The sequence below is a fragment of the Gracilinanus agilis genome, chromosome 1 (assembly GCF_016433145.1).
Source record: "Gracilinanus agilis isolate LMUSP501 chromosome 1, AgileGrace, whole genome shotgun sequence".
Lineage (NCBI taxonomy): Eukaryota > Metazoa > Chordata > Mammalia > Didelphimorphia > Didelphidae > Gracilinanus > Gracilinanus agilis.
This window is the reverse complement of record NC_058130.1, coordinates 478,134,255-478,149,722: the sequence shown is the minus strand read 5'-3', so window position 1 is coordinate 478,149,722 and position 15,468 is coordinate 478,134,255. Positions and strand designations below refer to the sequence as shown.

General features: G+C 35.8%; 1 protein-coding gene and 1 non-coding gene across 2 annotated transcripts in view; both read left to right on the top strand.

The window, feature by feature from the left end:
* RALYL (RALY RNA binding protein like) overlaps nucleotides 1–15,468 on the top strand; it is a 572,389-nt gene that overhangs the window by 513,842 nt on the left and 43,079 nt on the right. The window lies entirely within an intron of this gene.
* On the top strand, nucleotides 1,601–1,707 carry LOC123232641. Its single transcript, XR_006505170.1, has one exon. It is a non-coding gene; the product is annotated as a U6 spliceosomal RNA (small nuclear RNA).

The window sequence follows — 15,468 nt, the reverse complement described above, 5'->3', positions numbered from 1 at the left end:
AACACTAAACCTGGAAATTGGATGCAAATTCATAGCATTCAGGCATTATTTGCTTCTAATTATCTATACTCTAGTATTTATGAGTCTTTGCTTTTTATTGAGATCCATGTCATTTCATGCGATGTGAATAATACTTTGTATTTAGTCTGTAGAGATTAGCATACACATTATCATCTTGTCTATCTGTAGAGCTGATGATTACTATGCCTTCTCTCCCTTTCCTTTTCTTGTTCCACAGACCTGGAACCTATCTATGAGCTTAATTCATCATCCTTCCTCTTTTCACTGGTGCCACTTCCCTTCTCATTCCAGGTTTCCAATCATGCTAGTGTCCTGGAAAAGACTGTAGAAATGAAAATAGCTATTTTCATTCCCAATGGTACACTGAACCTACTGTAAGGAACTGATTTTCCTCCATCCCTGTTTACATTTCCTAGTCAGTTTGCAAAATAGATTTCAGAATTGTTTCTTTCAATAAAAATGTTGCATCCAAACTAGAACTAGGGAAAGTAATTTGTAGAAAATCCAGGAGTTTCAGCAATTTTCTTCCTAAAAGCATACTCCAATTCATTTTTTTAAAAATGTACTGTCTCCCATTTGTAAGGCTGCATGCTAGGTACTAGGAATCCAAAGATAATAGCAAAAAACAGCTCCTGCCTTCAATTAATTTATATTCAACTATGTTACAGTTAGACCTAAACTTCAGTCTCTGACCATCAATTCTTTTTGGGGGGGATGTATGGGGGAAAGGAGGGAAGATTTTATTTCATTGATTCCTCTTATTTCCATGCCACTAGAGAGAAGTCAGTAGTGTGGCCATTTTGTAATTAATTCTTTGCCATAGCATCAGAGAACACAAGCTGAACGCCAACTTGATAAAACCCATAATTATTCATTAACAAAGTAAAAAAACCCATTGTATATCCATTTCCTTTAGAAAAAAATTGGTGAATTTTATTTTTGCCCTCAAAGGTAAGATTTTCATCCTCAGATTTCTTACCTCTCACGTCTAAGATTTATCTACTAAGTCATAGATGGTTTAGAACATAAATGTGGAGGGAGTTTCTATACCATGGAAATCACAGAACCTAGGCATAATGGCATGTATTTTTAATAGCAATTTGTCTGGCCCTCTCCTTTGGATTTATCACTTTCTGCCTTGCATCATATTTACTCATGCATGTGTCTTATAGCCCCATCTCTATTAGATGGTAAGCCCTTTGAGGGAAAGAAATGCATTATTTTTTTGTCTTTAAATCCATAATGCTGGAGAAGTTGAATTATGTACCAATAAAGATAAAACCCAAAGGCCTTTAATACTCTTGAATGTGACCCAATCCAGATTAAAATGTTATTGGGAAATAGTTAACAAAATTAATAAAAATACAATAAAGGGTTGACCATGTTATATGCTGTGTTCCCCATTAGTGTCCCCTATTTCTCTTTGAGTTTGAAACCACTGGAGTAGTGAATAGAGGGCCACCCTTGGAGTAAAACATGCATTGAAATCCTGCCTCTGACATATAGTATTTGTACCATCCTTGGCAAGTCACTTAATGTCTCAGCAACCCAGAACAGCCTCTAAATTATGGAGGAGCATGTGCTTGCTTTGGCAGCACATGTACTAAAACTGGAACGATACAGAGAAGATTAGCATGGCCCCTGTGCAAGGATGACACGCAAATTCGTGAAGCGTTCCATATTTTTGGCAAATCAATACCACATTCGTGAGGTTCTAAATCTCCTTCCCCTCCTCAAAGCAGTGCCCCTGCCACAGGTTTTTAATCCACCTCTTGCTCCTGAAATCTCCAATTTACTGACATCTACAAATCAAATGACCAATAGAAAACCACTGACTGGTCACATAAATGTGTATGATGCACCTTCTTACTGGTTTTGAGATGTTATTATTAACATCTTATTATTAAATTCTTTATTATTAAATCTTGCAACACACCCCCCCAAAAAAATAAATAAATAAATTATGTAGGAGCAACTAAGCAACTTTAGTAGACAGATTTTCCACACTGGAAGTTTCCCATGCCAATGAAATTTACACATATACCACACACACGTGCGCGCACACACACACACACACACACACACACACACACACAAACACAAGTCTTGTTGGCTTGCACAGTAGGTGATTAATAACCATTTTAAAGCAAATTTTAATTGAACCAAATTCCTCATGAGAAGGAAATAGAGACATCCTGTACTGGACAATGAAATTAAGAGCTCTCTAGAGAAGGAAACTAGAGTACCATTGATTACAAACTTTAACACTAATGCCCTGGAGCACTGAAAGAGTTAAGTCTTCCATAGAAATGCCTATGAACAATTCGATTAAGCAACTAGCAAGTGTAATTTTTTTTCAGATTGCTTTTACCAGTTGAGTCTTGTCAATATAAAAACCATATCAAGAAAATATGAAAATTGAGAGCAAAAAAACTCAATGTGAAAAAGTTTCCTCATCTATTTACAGCCCTGAAATGTGAAGTAGAACAGAGCAAAGTATAATGTAACTTAAAATGTACTTCCCTATGTAATGATGATACACTGAAAACTATTTTACAGTTCGCCTATGTGATTAGAATAGGAACATCAGAAGCCTTAACAAAGAAAAAATATTCTCTCCAAAATGCTAGTGAAATCGGCCATAGAATGCTTTCTTAAAGTGTAAATATGGGCCAGACACATATTATTATTTTCTCCAGTAAATATGGCCAATTCACTGTAGCTGATGACCTAATTATACTTCGGGGCCCTATTTTGGAAAGTAGATATTTCAATTATTGATATGCTTCCCTGCATGGCCAACCCCACAATATGAAGCATAGATTAAATGTTTCAGGATATTACACAAAGACTTGCATAGCTGGGGAAAAAAGATAATTTCCTGGATATAAAAATAAAAGAAACCAAAATGAATGAGCCCATATCGGCATTAAATTAGCATTTGTGAAAAAGAAGACCCCAAGTAACTTAAGGGGAAAATAAAGGATCTCAGAAAGACCCTCAAATTCTGCAAGCTCTCAGAAGTTTTCACTCTAGTCTTGTCTTTCCAATGATCAATTATTTCACTTACTGTCTGATGAAATAATTCTTCACTAGCTCATCTCTAGTTTGAGCTACAAGAGCAGAGGGAACTCTAACATAGCTATTTCAGAGAATGAGAAGGCAGAAATAAATACCATTGTTCTAGCAAGTCACAACCATGTTTTATGTGAGCTACAAAGTGAATGGGGCTATAATAAAATGGCTTTGGAAACTTTAAAATAAGATTCAGCATCCCAGCGATGTTAAACCAGATTCTTAAAACCTTCAGATTTATAGAAAAACTATGACTTTCAGTTCATATTCATTGTCCTGGTCTCCAAATGGCTTCTAGAGGAGCATGAAGACTATTGATCACAAACCTGGTGAATCCCTAAGTCAGAGGTTCTTAACCTTTTTCATGTTAAGGCCCCTTTGGCAGTCTGGTGAAGCATATGCACTCCTAAGTATAATGTTTTTAAAAAAAGGAAATGAAATTTCCATTTGAGATTAATGAAAATAAAAAAAATAATGAAAATGAATGAAAATGAAAATAATGAAAAAAAAAAAGGAAACTAAATTTCCATTAGAGAAAAAATGAAAAAAAACAATGAAAATATACTGTACATAATAAGAAATGAATATTGTATAAATATGTAGTGTGTATGTATATGGTGAATATATATATATATATACAGATAGATAGATATATAAATTGGATTTTCTGCACACCTCTATTTTTTTTAATTTTTTTAACATTTATTAATATTCATTTTAACATGGTTACATGATTCATGCTCCTACTTTCCCCTTCACCCCCCCGCGCTCCCCTCACCCATGCTGATGCACATTTCCACTGGTTTTATCATGTGTCATTGATCAAGACCTATTTCCAAATTGTTGGTAGTTGCATTGGTGTGGTAGTTTCGAGTCTACATCCTCAATCCTGTCCACCCCAACCCATGCGTTCAAGCAGTTGTTTTTCTTCTGTGTTTCCTCTCCTGAAGTCCTTCCTCTGAATGTGGGTAGCGTTCTTTACCATAAATCCTTCAGAACTGTCCTGTGTCATTGCATTGTTGCTGGTACAGAAGTCCATTGCATTCGATTTTACCACAGTATATCAGTCTCGGTGTACAGTGTTCTTCTGGCTCTGCTCCTTTCACTCTGCCTCAGTCAGTTCACCTGGAACTCCTCCAGTTTATTATTCCTTTAAGCACAATAGTATTCCATCACCAGCATATACCACAATTTGTTCAGCCATTCCCCAATTGAAGGGCATACCTTCCTTTTCCAGTTTTTTGCCACCACAAAAAGCGCAGCTATAAATATTTTCATACAAGTCTGTTTATTTATGATCTCTTTGGGGTACAAACCCAGCAATGGTATGGCTGGATCAAAGGGCAGGCATTTTTTTATAGCCCTTTGAGCATAGTTCCAAATTGCCAGCCAGAATGGTTGTATCATTTCACAACTCCACCAGCAATGCATTGATGTCCCAATTTTGCCACATCCCCTCCAGCATTCATTACTCTCCCCTTCTTTCATTTTAGCCAATCTGCTAGGTGTGAGGTGATAAGCACACCTCTATTTTTAAGATATGACAAGGCCTCTGGAGTCTTTTCCAGCTCTTTCTATGCTTTATCCTGTGAATTTTAAAATTAATGTCCAATATTCTAAGTATTATATTTAATAAGATTTATTAATAATAACTAACATAAAAAAAACTAGAGCAAAAAGCCATCTTCCTCAGCCTGGCACGCAGGGAAAAAAAGAGAGAGAAGAGGAAGTGTTTACAACAAACTATATACAAAATGTGACCACAAAATTTGATGCAGAGTTCAAAATGAATTCTGGGAAATAAAAACTGAAGGAATTCTGGGGAGTGTAGTTCAAAGGTACAACATTCTCTAATTAATAAAATCCTTTGAAAAAAAGTCTGGCTCTGCCTTCATCCATACTGTGTCTTATTAGATTCCTAGGAAACCTAGTTTCTCAGAAACAATCAAGGGGAGACTTTCCCTTTAATATCATAGATTTTTCTAGTTAGTCTAGTCTATAGGGGTTTGCCCTACCTCTTGGGTATGCCTATGTTCATTTGTTTTTTAACCTTTAGCTTCCATCTAAGAATCAATATTGATTAATGTTTACATTTCCATGATCTCTAAACCCTAACTGAAGGCACCAAGTCTACTGACTTTAGACAACTTATTTGTCTACCCGAATTTGAAAATGTTTTCCCTGAGACCTTGGAACCTGTCAATGTAATTGGATACTGGGTCTCGACCTCTGCTCTCTCTTTCCATCCTTTGTCTCTACATCAGACAAGAAGAATTGGTTTTCAGAGTTTATTCACAAGGGAAAGGAGTACATACAAATTTATAAATAACATACCAGACAAAGGTTGTTATAAATATGTATAAATTTTTCTAGCTCTAAAACTGGCTAGTAACTACTTTTCAAACTATTCTGTACAGCCATAGCTACATAGATCTGGTTCAATCTAGCATCCTTTCCATCATAGGTACCTAGCTCTTTCTTGTCCCGACAATTAATGAGTCAAGCCATCAATCAACAAGCACTTATTAATCTCTTCCACTTCTAAATATTGTATAATGATTGAGAATTTTCTCCCTAGGTTGAGGTCATTCACCTGTTCTATAGACTCATACTTACTCTCTGCTAATCAGGAAGACTCCTGACTACACGCTTCACTGATGCAGACTAACTAACTAACCTTTACCTTCTCTGTGCACCCAATGGATGACGCTTTGGTGAAGCCATCCCTCTCTAGGAGGATCTTGAAAAAATAATCCTTCATCAAGGATCAGTCCAATTAGAATCTTTCTTCTGTTTGTTTTTTTAATGTATATTATAAAAATTAGGGCAATATGAACACTTTGTGGTGGCAAAAAATTGGAAAATGAGGGGATGCCCTTTGACTGGGGAATGGCTGAACAAATTGTGGTATCTGCTGTTGATGAAATGCTATTGTGCTAAAAGGAATAATGAGCTGAAGGAATTCCATGTGAACTGGAAAGACTTCCAGGAATTAATGCGGAGTGAAAGGAGCAGAACCAGGAGAACATTATACACAGAGATGGATACAAGGTGGTAAAATCGATTGTAATGGACTTCTCTACTAGCAACAATGCAATGATCTAGGACAATCCTGAGGGACTTATGAGAAAGAACACTACCCACATCCAGAAAAAAAAAACTGTGGGAGTAGAAATACAGAATAAAAACAACTTCTTGATCACATGGGTTGATGGGATATGATTGGGGATGTAGACTCTAAACAATCACCCTAGTGCAAATATTAATAATAAGGAAATAGGTCTTGATCAATGACACATTTAAAACCCAGTGGAAATGCTCGTTGGCTATAGGAGTGGGGTGGGAGGAGGGGAGAGAAAGAACATGAATCATGTAACCATTGAAAAATATTCCAAATTAATTAAATAAATTTTTTTAATTAAAAAAAATTAGGGCAATACTCAGGCTATGCATTCGTTATCACTTATTCTCTTTCTATGAGCAGTTCACCTCTCTAGCCACATCTTTTCTAACTTTAGAGCAATAAATGGAAAGAATGCTGGTTATAGAGTTAGAACAGATATACTTGATTTTGGCTTCTCCTTGTACTAGCTCTCTTGTAATCTTGGACAGATGATTACATTGTGAATGAAAGGGTTGGACTAGATGACCTCTAAGAAGCCATCCTATTCTACAACTCTATAATTCTGTTATCCTACATCTTGTGGGCAAGTCATCATTGATAACATGCTGCAGCCTGATTTTCATTCACTTAATTTTTCCGTTGCCTTTGGGTTACCTGCAATTTAGACTGTTCTGAAATCTCGATATTTTATGATTAATTTTATATATGAATTATAATGAATTAATTAAAAAATTAATGACTATTAATATAACTATTTCATATAACTGGCAGCTAAGAGGCATAGTGGGTAGAGTGCAGGACCTGGAGTCAGCAAGACATGAGTTCAAATCCAGTCTCAGATACTTGCTGGCTACGTGACCCCTGGGAAAGCCACTTAATCTCCACCTGTCCCACTAAAAATGTAAAATGTGGATAATCACAATTACTAATAATAGCAACTCCCTTACAAGGTTGTTGTGAAAGGATCAAATGAGATAGTATTTGTAATGTACCTAGCAGAGTATAAGAGTATGTGCCTGGCACACAGTGAGCATTTAATAAATGCATAGTTCCTTCTCCTGCCCCTCCTCACTGGGAGAATATTAACATTAAAAAGATGGGCTTTGCCCTCATACCTCCACTTTCAGTCTATTTTTGTGATGTTTATATAAGTACTTACCTTGCTATAGTCTATTTAAAAAAAAAGATGGGTTAAGATCTACTTGCTAAGTGTTAATTTGAAATTATGTAAAGTAAAGCAGTCAAAACTGTAAATTTTTTAGAGTGTGTTTTGGTGTTTTGGCCACAGCACACTGGCTTTTTAACAAACGTTTATTTATCTTCCTTACTTGTTATCAACTTTTGCAGTGCCTCTCCCCCAGCTTAAAAATAAATAAATAAAAATTTTCTTTTGGGAAAAAAAATAGATTTAGGAAACTTCCAGGTCACATGAGCAATAAGATTGTGACCTACAAATTTCTTTAATCCCCATGACCTCTCAAACCTCTCCAAAATAGAAATTATACACCAAAGATAAAAGCAACTTAAGTTGTTTCCATGGGACACCCAGAATCCAAAATAAGGTAAAAAAAAACCACCATAGGAAGTGGAATTCACTGATTCTGACCTTACTCCGTTTCCTTTTCTCATTTTCCAGTAAGGTTATACCAAAAGATCCAAAAAAACAACACAAGATTACATCAAAACCAACCTCTGCACCCTATTCCCCAACACCCTCTTTCAAGTGCAGAAGATACCCTGGCTCCAGTCTCCAAAAGTTTGCTTAGGTCTCTACAGTAAGCTTAACTTGGCCATAGCCCTTCAAAGCAAAAGACTATCAGGGAGCTATAACCTGAAAGAGCCAATGCTGCAAAGCTCTCATGTGCCAGTGCCAGAGAAAACAGGCTCTGAGTTATGGGTGTCAGATCAGAGAACTAAAGAACAGGGAAAATGGAACAGGTCACCAAAGTTGGCTCTCTTGTGAAAAGAGAGCTGTAAAATACTCCACAAAGTCTAAGAAAAGGGTAGCATCCATCTGGGATCATTTCTGTCCAACAAGAAGTTATTTGGGACAGAGACAAATGCTCATTACTGGAGGAGACTGACATGCTACAAATATGAGCTTAATCATATTGGACAAAAGATAGGCATTCAATATTGAAAAAGAATTTCAAGTATTTTTAGAAAAAAAACAGAACTTAAGATATTATTTGCTTCTTGAACAACCCAAACGGAATTGCAGGAGGAATAAATAACTGCAGACAGTAGCAGCAACAGAGTGACAACAGAGCGACCAATAGAAGATTTGTTTCTAATGGTATGATAGGAGTCAGAGATGAAGGCAGGAATATGGTACAGGTAATAGTGTTAGGGCAGTCTGGATGCATTATGGGCAGAACCTAGTAACACCTTGCCTACAGGTGAATGTTTCTTTTGTGGAACTATATTACAACATGAAAGTGTTCACGAAGGGGGAGAGAAGAACAGGAGAATAGAGGATTGAATATGATATATCGAGATCAAACCAAGGGCCAGCATGAAGGGAAAATGACCTCTCTGGTCTCAAAAATAGAGGAATCTACAGGAGAGTGGGTGAGGAGGAGGTGGGGAAGATTTAAAGGGTAGGGAAAGGAAGTCAGCTTTACTTTGAAAATGGGAGGTGGTTTCACTGATGAATGCCTCTATGAGTGAAGGGAGATGAGGACCTTTTACTGGATAAGGATTAAAGGATGCCTGAGAAGCCTATTTGTCCTGGGGGTCAAGAAGTAGAACCCCTGTGGACAACTGTCATCTGGAGGAGTTGGAGATGATGGAATCAGGGAGGAGATTTCCAGGAATATGGAGACTGAAAAAAAAAGTCAACCAAAAAGAGTATAGTTGAGTTGTGTCAAAGTATGAAGGCACTCTAGTCATCTTTGGCACTTGCAATAATTGGTATTGTTCTGAAAGTGAGACACAAAGGAAAAAGGAAATCCATGGGCCAAGCTCTACAAGACAGTAGCAGAAAGCACCTAAAGGGAAGAGTCTAGAATGGATAGCTTGGAAGCTTTTAATGTATGAAGAATATAAGAGGAAGACTAACTGATTATAGGGTCATGAATCAGATAATGAAGATCTAAAGTAAACAGAAAAAGGAACATGGATAATAAAAAGAGTGAAATATATTCTTTGGAAAGGGATGCAACAAATTAAATTAGAAAACTATGAGCAGGACTAGTGATGGGGAGAAGAGAAGAAGGAATCTATTTGAGATGAAAAAAACAGGGTAAGAAATATATAACCAGAAAAATGCAAGTGAAAGAATCTAATAAACAATTCCCTAAAGAGAAAAAGATAACTAGTGAAAATAGAGAATTAGGAGAGGAGAAGAGAAATAGTGAGATCAGGGTCACCCCCCCAAAACAAGGTTAAAATAAAATAATTGAAGGAACATAATGCAGTATTTATAGCAGAAAGGGGTAGAAATCATAACTCAAAAAATAAACAGCTTCAGAGATAGGCAAAGGAAATATAAACTAACTCATAACTGTAAATGTGAATGGATTAAGCAATCTCATAAAACAGAATGGATAAGGAAACAAAACAATAAAAACATAGATTTTGGTGGTAAGGAACATTTTGAGTCTGTTGTAAAAGTACTACCCAATTTACAAATTCTATCCACCCCACTTATCTCCTTGATTTGAATTCAAGGTCCTAGTCTTATATATCAACAATACCTGTCGGAGTTATGTACACTGAGGGACTAACTCCATGGACCATCAATCCAATTTATGGTAATATTCATTTTTTATCTACCTGGTTTTTTTCTTACATGGAAGACTGTGATTGATTTTTTTTGAGTGGCTGTACCTCTTATGAAGGAGGCCCTGGGGTATCCTTGGGCTAGATGCAATCAGTCCAATATCATTCATAAATAAGAGCAGCTGGAAAGTCTTACTATCCCTGGGGAATTCCTTACACCCATTTTTTTCTGTCAATTTAAATTCCGTCAATTTAATAGTATTAGAAAGTCTTCTTTCATTGAAATTTTGTTCAGGACAGCCTTCATGAGATGGGCATCTATCTTCTCATTTATGTTTTGTTCAATATCAGTAATCAAAAGGTTATGAAGAGTACATGGAGACTGATACACTGATATCAAATATAACGGACTTTTATACCAGCAGCAATGCAAGGATCCAGAGCAAGGCTGAGGTACTTATGAGAAAGAAAACTAGCCACATTCAGAGGAAGAACTGTGGGAGGAGAAATAGAAGAAAAACAACTGCTTGAACACATGGGCTGTTGGGGATGTTACTGGGGATGTAGACACTAGATGATAAATCTAGTCCAACTATCAATAATATGGAATTAGGTCTTGATCAATTATAAGTGTAAAACCCAGGGGAATTATGTGCCAGCTAAGGGGGACTAGGGGGACTGGGGGAGAGGGAAAGAACATGAAATATGTAACTAGGAGAAAATATTCAAAATAAAAAATAATTTCAAAAAATAAAATTAAACAAAAAAATTAAAAATTAAAAAAGGTTATAAAGCAAAGTTGTCTTCAGGTAGCCCATGGGACTGGATCTGGACCTGGAGTCAGCAAGACCTGGGTGCAAATCTGGCCTCAAACACTTACTATGTGACCCTAAGAAAGTCAGTTATCTTCTATTTACATTAGTTTCCTTAGATCAAGTGAGATAAAATTCTTAAAGTGCTTAGCACAATGCCTGGCACATGGTAGGCACTATATAAAGTCTTACTCCCATCCCCTTTCCCTTCATCTTTCATGGAATTTTATATGTTCCTAATTTATTCATGAGAGAGAATATAGAAATCCTTTAAGTCTTTGTTTTGCTTTCTAAGGTTAAATGTTTTTCAGTGACTAACAAATGATAAGTAGAATATAATTTTGTATTCTCTATACCTCTGAATTATTTGTGTGATTGTAAAGATTCAGTCTAGTGTAGAGAAAAGGAATGACAAGAAATATGGATGAGTAAGAACAGTTTCCATCACACCATAAAGCCAAAAGTACACAAAAACAAGTTTATCCTGCTTGCTTTGCCCTCAAAGAACTAACAATTTAGTTCTAGAGAGGAGACAAAACCCCATGAAAAATTAAATAATAATGAAATATTCAACCAAGGTTGATCATCAATAGAATTACTTAGGCCAGTATTTTTATAGAAGGTCAGAGAAGGAAGTGATAACTTTGGCATGGGATAGTGAGGAAACTGAGCTAGATAGGAACAATTTGGACCACAGAGCCTATTAGTTTCTCATAAATTGCATCCTCCCCTAGAAAAATGCTGCTTGTTCTCAAACTCCTACTGTGCTAGTGAGACAAAAACTCTAGAAGACTGAATGAATTATGCTAGAAAGATTGACTTTGACTTTGTGCCAAAGAATCTCAGTTGAAGCATTTCTATGGTTTCCTTCCCATAGACTTAAAAATTCTATTCTGACCTTCAAGGACATGAGAAAAGACTTATATGTACAAATTAAGACTTAAAAAGAAATATTTTAATGTTTTGCCTCTTTTTTTAAAAAAAATCATACAATGTTCCATGCCAGAATGTTTTGGGTTTGGTTTTTGAAAAAATTTATAGTTCCTCAATAATGCTAAAGAAATAATAATAATAGAATTGTTCTCCTTGATTCTCTCCAGCTTTAATATTCTGTAACTCTGGAGCCTAGCTTTCTCACTCATCAGGAATCTCAGGGTCAGAGAAAATCTCCATCAGCTTGCTTGTGAGGGATTCCAAGCACCTAGGTGAGGAGAGTCTGGGAGGGATGTTGCTTCATTCTACTTGGGTTAGGCTGAGAAGGAGACCTGGCCTGTGAGGGGTTCTAGCAATGGATTGTATTTGCTTTCTAAGGACTAGCCTTGATAAATACAGAAAGGATTAGCAGCTTGGCTGGACATTTAGTGATGAATTCTTTTATTTTTGTTACCATGTATTTTATTTTATTTCTATGTAGTATAATATGTGTAACAATAATATAATATATGATTTTTATAAGTATGTAATAAATTATAATAAATATGCTTATCAAAGAAATCAAATTCTCGCATTAGCAATGTCCAAAAATCTGTCTCATTCTTTCTTTTCCCCATCCTCTCCCTTCCTCAAGAAGGTAGGCAATATGATATAGTATGTGTGTGTACACATATATAAATCATCATATAAAATGTATTTCCCTGTTTATCATGTTTTAAAACAAGACACATCACATATTGCTTACACTAGAGAAAAATTCATGGAGAAAATAAGTGGAAGAATGGGATGTTTCGATCTGCATCTGGACTCCAGCTGTTCCCTCTGTGGTGTTGGATATCCTTTTTCATCATGAGTACCTTGGAGTTGTTCAGGATCCTTGCCTTGTTGATAATAGTTAAGTCATTTGCAGTTGATCATCATACATTATTGTTATTGTGTACAACATTCTCCTGGTTCTACTCACTTCACTTTGCATCACTTCATATAAGTTTTTACAGGTTCTTTTGTGGCCATCTTGTTTTGTCATCTCACGGCAGAATTGTATTCCATTACAATCACATTCCACAACTTGTTCAGATATTCTCCAATAGATGGATATCCCTTCAGTTTCTAGTTCTTTGCAACCACAAAAATAGTCACTACAAATATCTTAGAACATGTAGTTTCTTTTCCTTTTTCTTTGATCACCTTAGGAAATAAATGTAATAGTGTCATTACCAAAACAAAAAATATCCAGTTTTATAATTCTTTAAGTATAATAAGATTGCTCTCCAAAATGGTTGGATGAGTTCAGAGTTCCACCAAGAATGTATTAGTGTCCTTATTTTTTCCACTTTCCCTCCTTATTTTGTACTTTTATCATTTTAGCTAATTTTAAACTTGTGAGATGATACTTCAGAGTTGTTTCAATGTGCATTTTTCCAACAATAATGATTTAGAGCATTTTATATAGTTATAAATAGCTTTGATTTCTTCATCCAAAAGCTATTCATATCTTATGACCATTTATCAATTAGAGAATGGCTCATTTTCTTATATAGTTGGCAATGAATGCTTAGAAATCATGGCAGTCCATGAAATGAAGAGATGAGTGGGTTAGATTATCAGTGGGAAACAGCAAAGTTATTTTAATGACTTCAAGTTTCTCCCTGAACAAAGACCATCTTTTTAAAAAAATATGGACATTCTTCTGTTTTCTTATATACCTGCAAATCAGAAAACACTACAATTTCTAAATATGTGAAATTGAAGATCACCCAAATGACTACTGAGTGATATATGGTAGATATAATGGAGTATAAGCAAAAATAAAAAGTAGAAAAAGTACACAATCAAAGAAATATTTGAACAAATGAATGAAAAAGCCTTTATAAAGTTCTTACTGTGTTCCAGGCACTGTCCTAAGTAAGTATTGGTAATACAAATTTTAAAATTAAAAAAGATATTCTCTGTCCTCTAAGAGCTTACATTCTAATAAGGGAAACTAGTGTACACAAAGGAGTGGTGGCCAAAAAGGATTGCATTTGTTAGAAAATGCACTGGGATGATTAATGGAATCATAAGGCGATTAAATGGCATATGCTTTCTAAGAGTAGTATTGCTGATTTGGATCCCTTTTCTCAGAGCTAGAGGTAGAAAGGCAAAAACTTGGGCATAGGGTGGCCAGTCATGGAAGCACTGTGATCTGCATCACTGGGAGCAAGAGCCATACTGTTTTATCTTTTTTTTCAGTCTTGTCCTTCTGTGACTCTTTTTGGGGTTTTCCTGGCAGAGATACTGGAATGGCTTGCCATTTCCTTCTCCAGCTCATTTTACAGATGAAGAACTGAAGCAAAAAGGATTACGTGACTTGCAAAAGGTGGTGCAACTAGTAACTGTCTAAGGCCAGACTTGAACTCACAAAGCTGAGTCTTCCTGACTCCAGACTGGGCACTCTAACCACTGTGTTACCTAGCTGTCCTCCAATAGCCATAATGGTGGCATAACAAATACATGGGATTATTAGGGGTATAATAACAGTGAGAACTACTTTTCCAGATGCTTCAATAGGGAAAAAAACAGATACAGAATGTAATGGATTGGAATTCCAGTTTTGCCTCCTATTATCAGTATGATCAGCAAATTTCTTCATTGCTCATCTGTCAAATCATGTTCTCCTTACACTTCTAAATCTTATAATACTATGAAACCATTAAAAAAAACCTTTAGTTTAGTTTATTTTCCTGACTCCAAGTCCAAACCTCTATCCGCTGTACCACCTTCTGACAGTAGTTTTAGAGACAAATGAGAGTCTACATACACAAATGATAGAAAATAAACGATTCAATGTAAAGTACCTGAAGCCTATAATTTAGCTCTCAGAAATCATCCATTTTCTTTTGAAAGCAAAAAAAAAAAAAAAAAAACCAACAACCTCCACATCTGCTCCCTGCCACTTGTGGCACTGCTTTCTACTTTAAAAGCTAGATTTTATTGTAGATTACTTTATCACTTTTTGCTTTTCTGCAAGGAAAATCAATCTCATCCTTTCCTTGTAACTGTTCTAGATCTCAGTTTCTCAGTAATTCCATCAATCTTGCAATAAAATCTCACTTTCACTTTATGTCCCAAGGCATGAATTGTAGCAAAATTGCCCAAACAACTATACAAACACATGGCCAATTTCCAGTCATTAAGTTCAAGAAGAAATGATGTGTTCAAGTAATTAAATATGAATAACCAAACATTTTGGAGATAATGATGTGGACATTGGTACTGGAGTTTATCATTTCAAAAAGTTACCCATCTGATCTTGAAATATATTGTGGCAAAATCTTGAGGCATGACAATGCCAAATGGTCAAATAATAATAATAATAACCAAAATTTATATAGGGCTGTAAGAGCTATAAATTGCTTTACATATGCTAAGTTATTTGATTCCTCAACAACCCTGAAAGGTAGGTGCTATTATTGTGGATGAGGAAACTGAGGTTTAGAGACACCAATTAACTTGGCCAGGGCCACACAGCTAGTAAATGTCTGAGGCAAGATTTGAACTCAGATCTTTCTGACTCCGAGTTTAACAGTCTATCTACTGCACAGTCTAGTTGACTAGATATCAGTGACACGAGATGGTCCACTTAAGGCATCTAGAGGAGGCAACATGATGTAGTGTAAAAGAAAATGGAGGTTAGAATCAATCTTAGTTCACATTGCAGCTTTACTTCTTACTACCTGCATGACTTTGGGCAAGAGATTTAATCTCCATATTGTGTCAATTTCCTTATCTATAAAATGA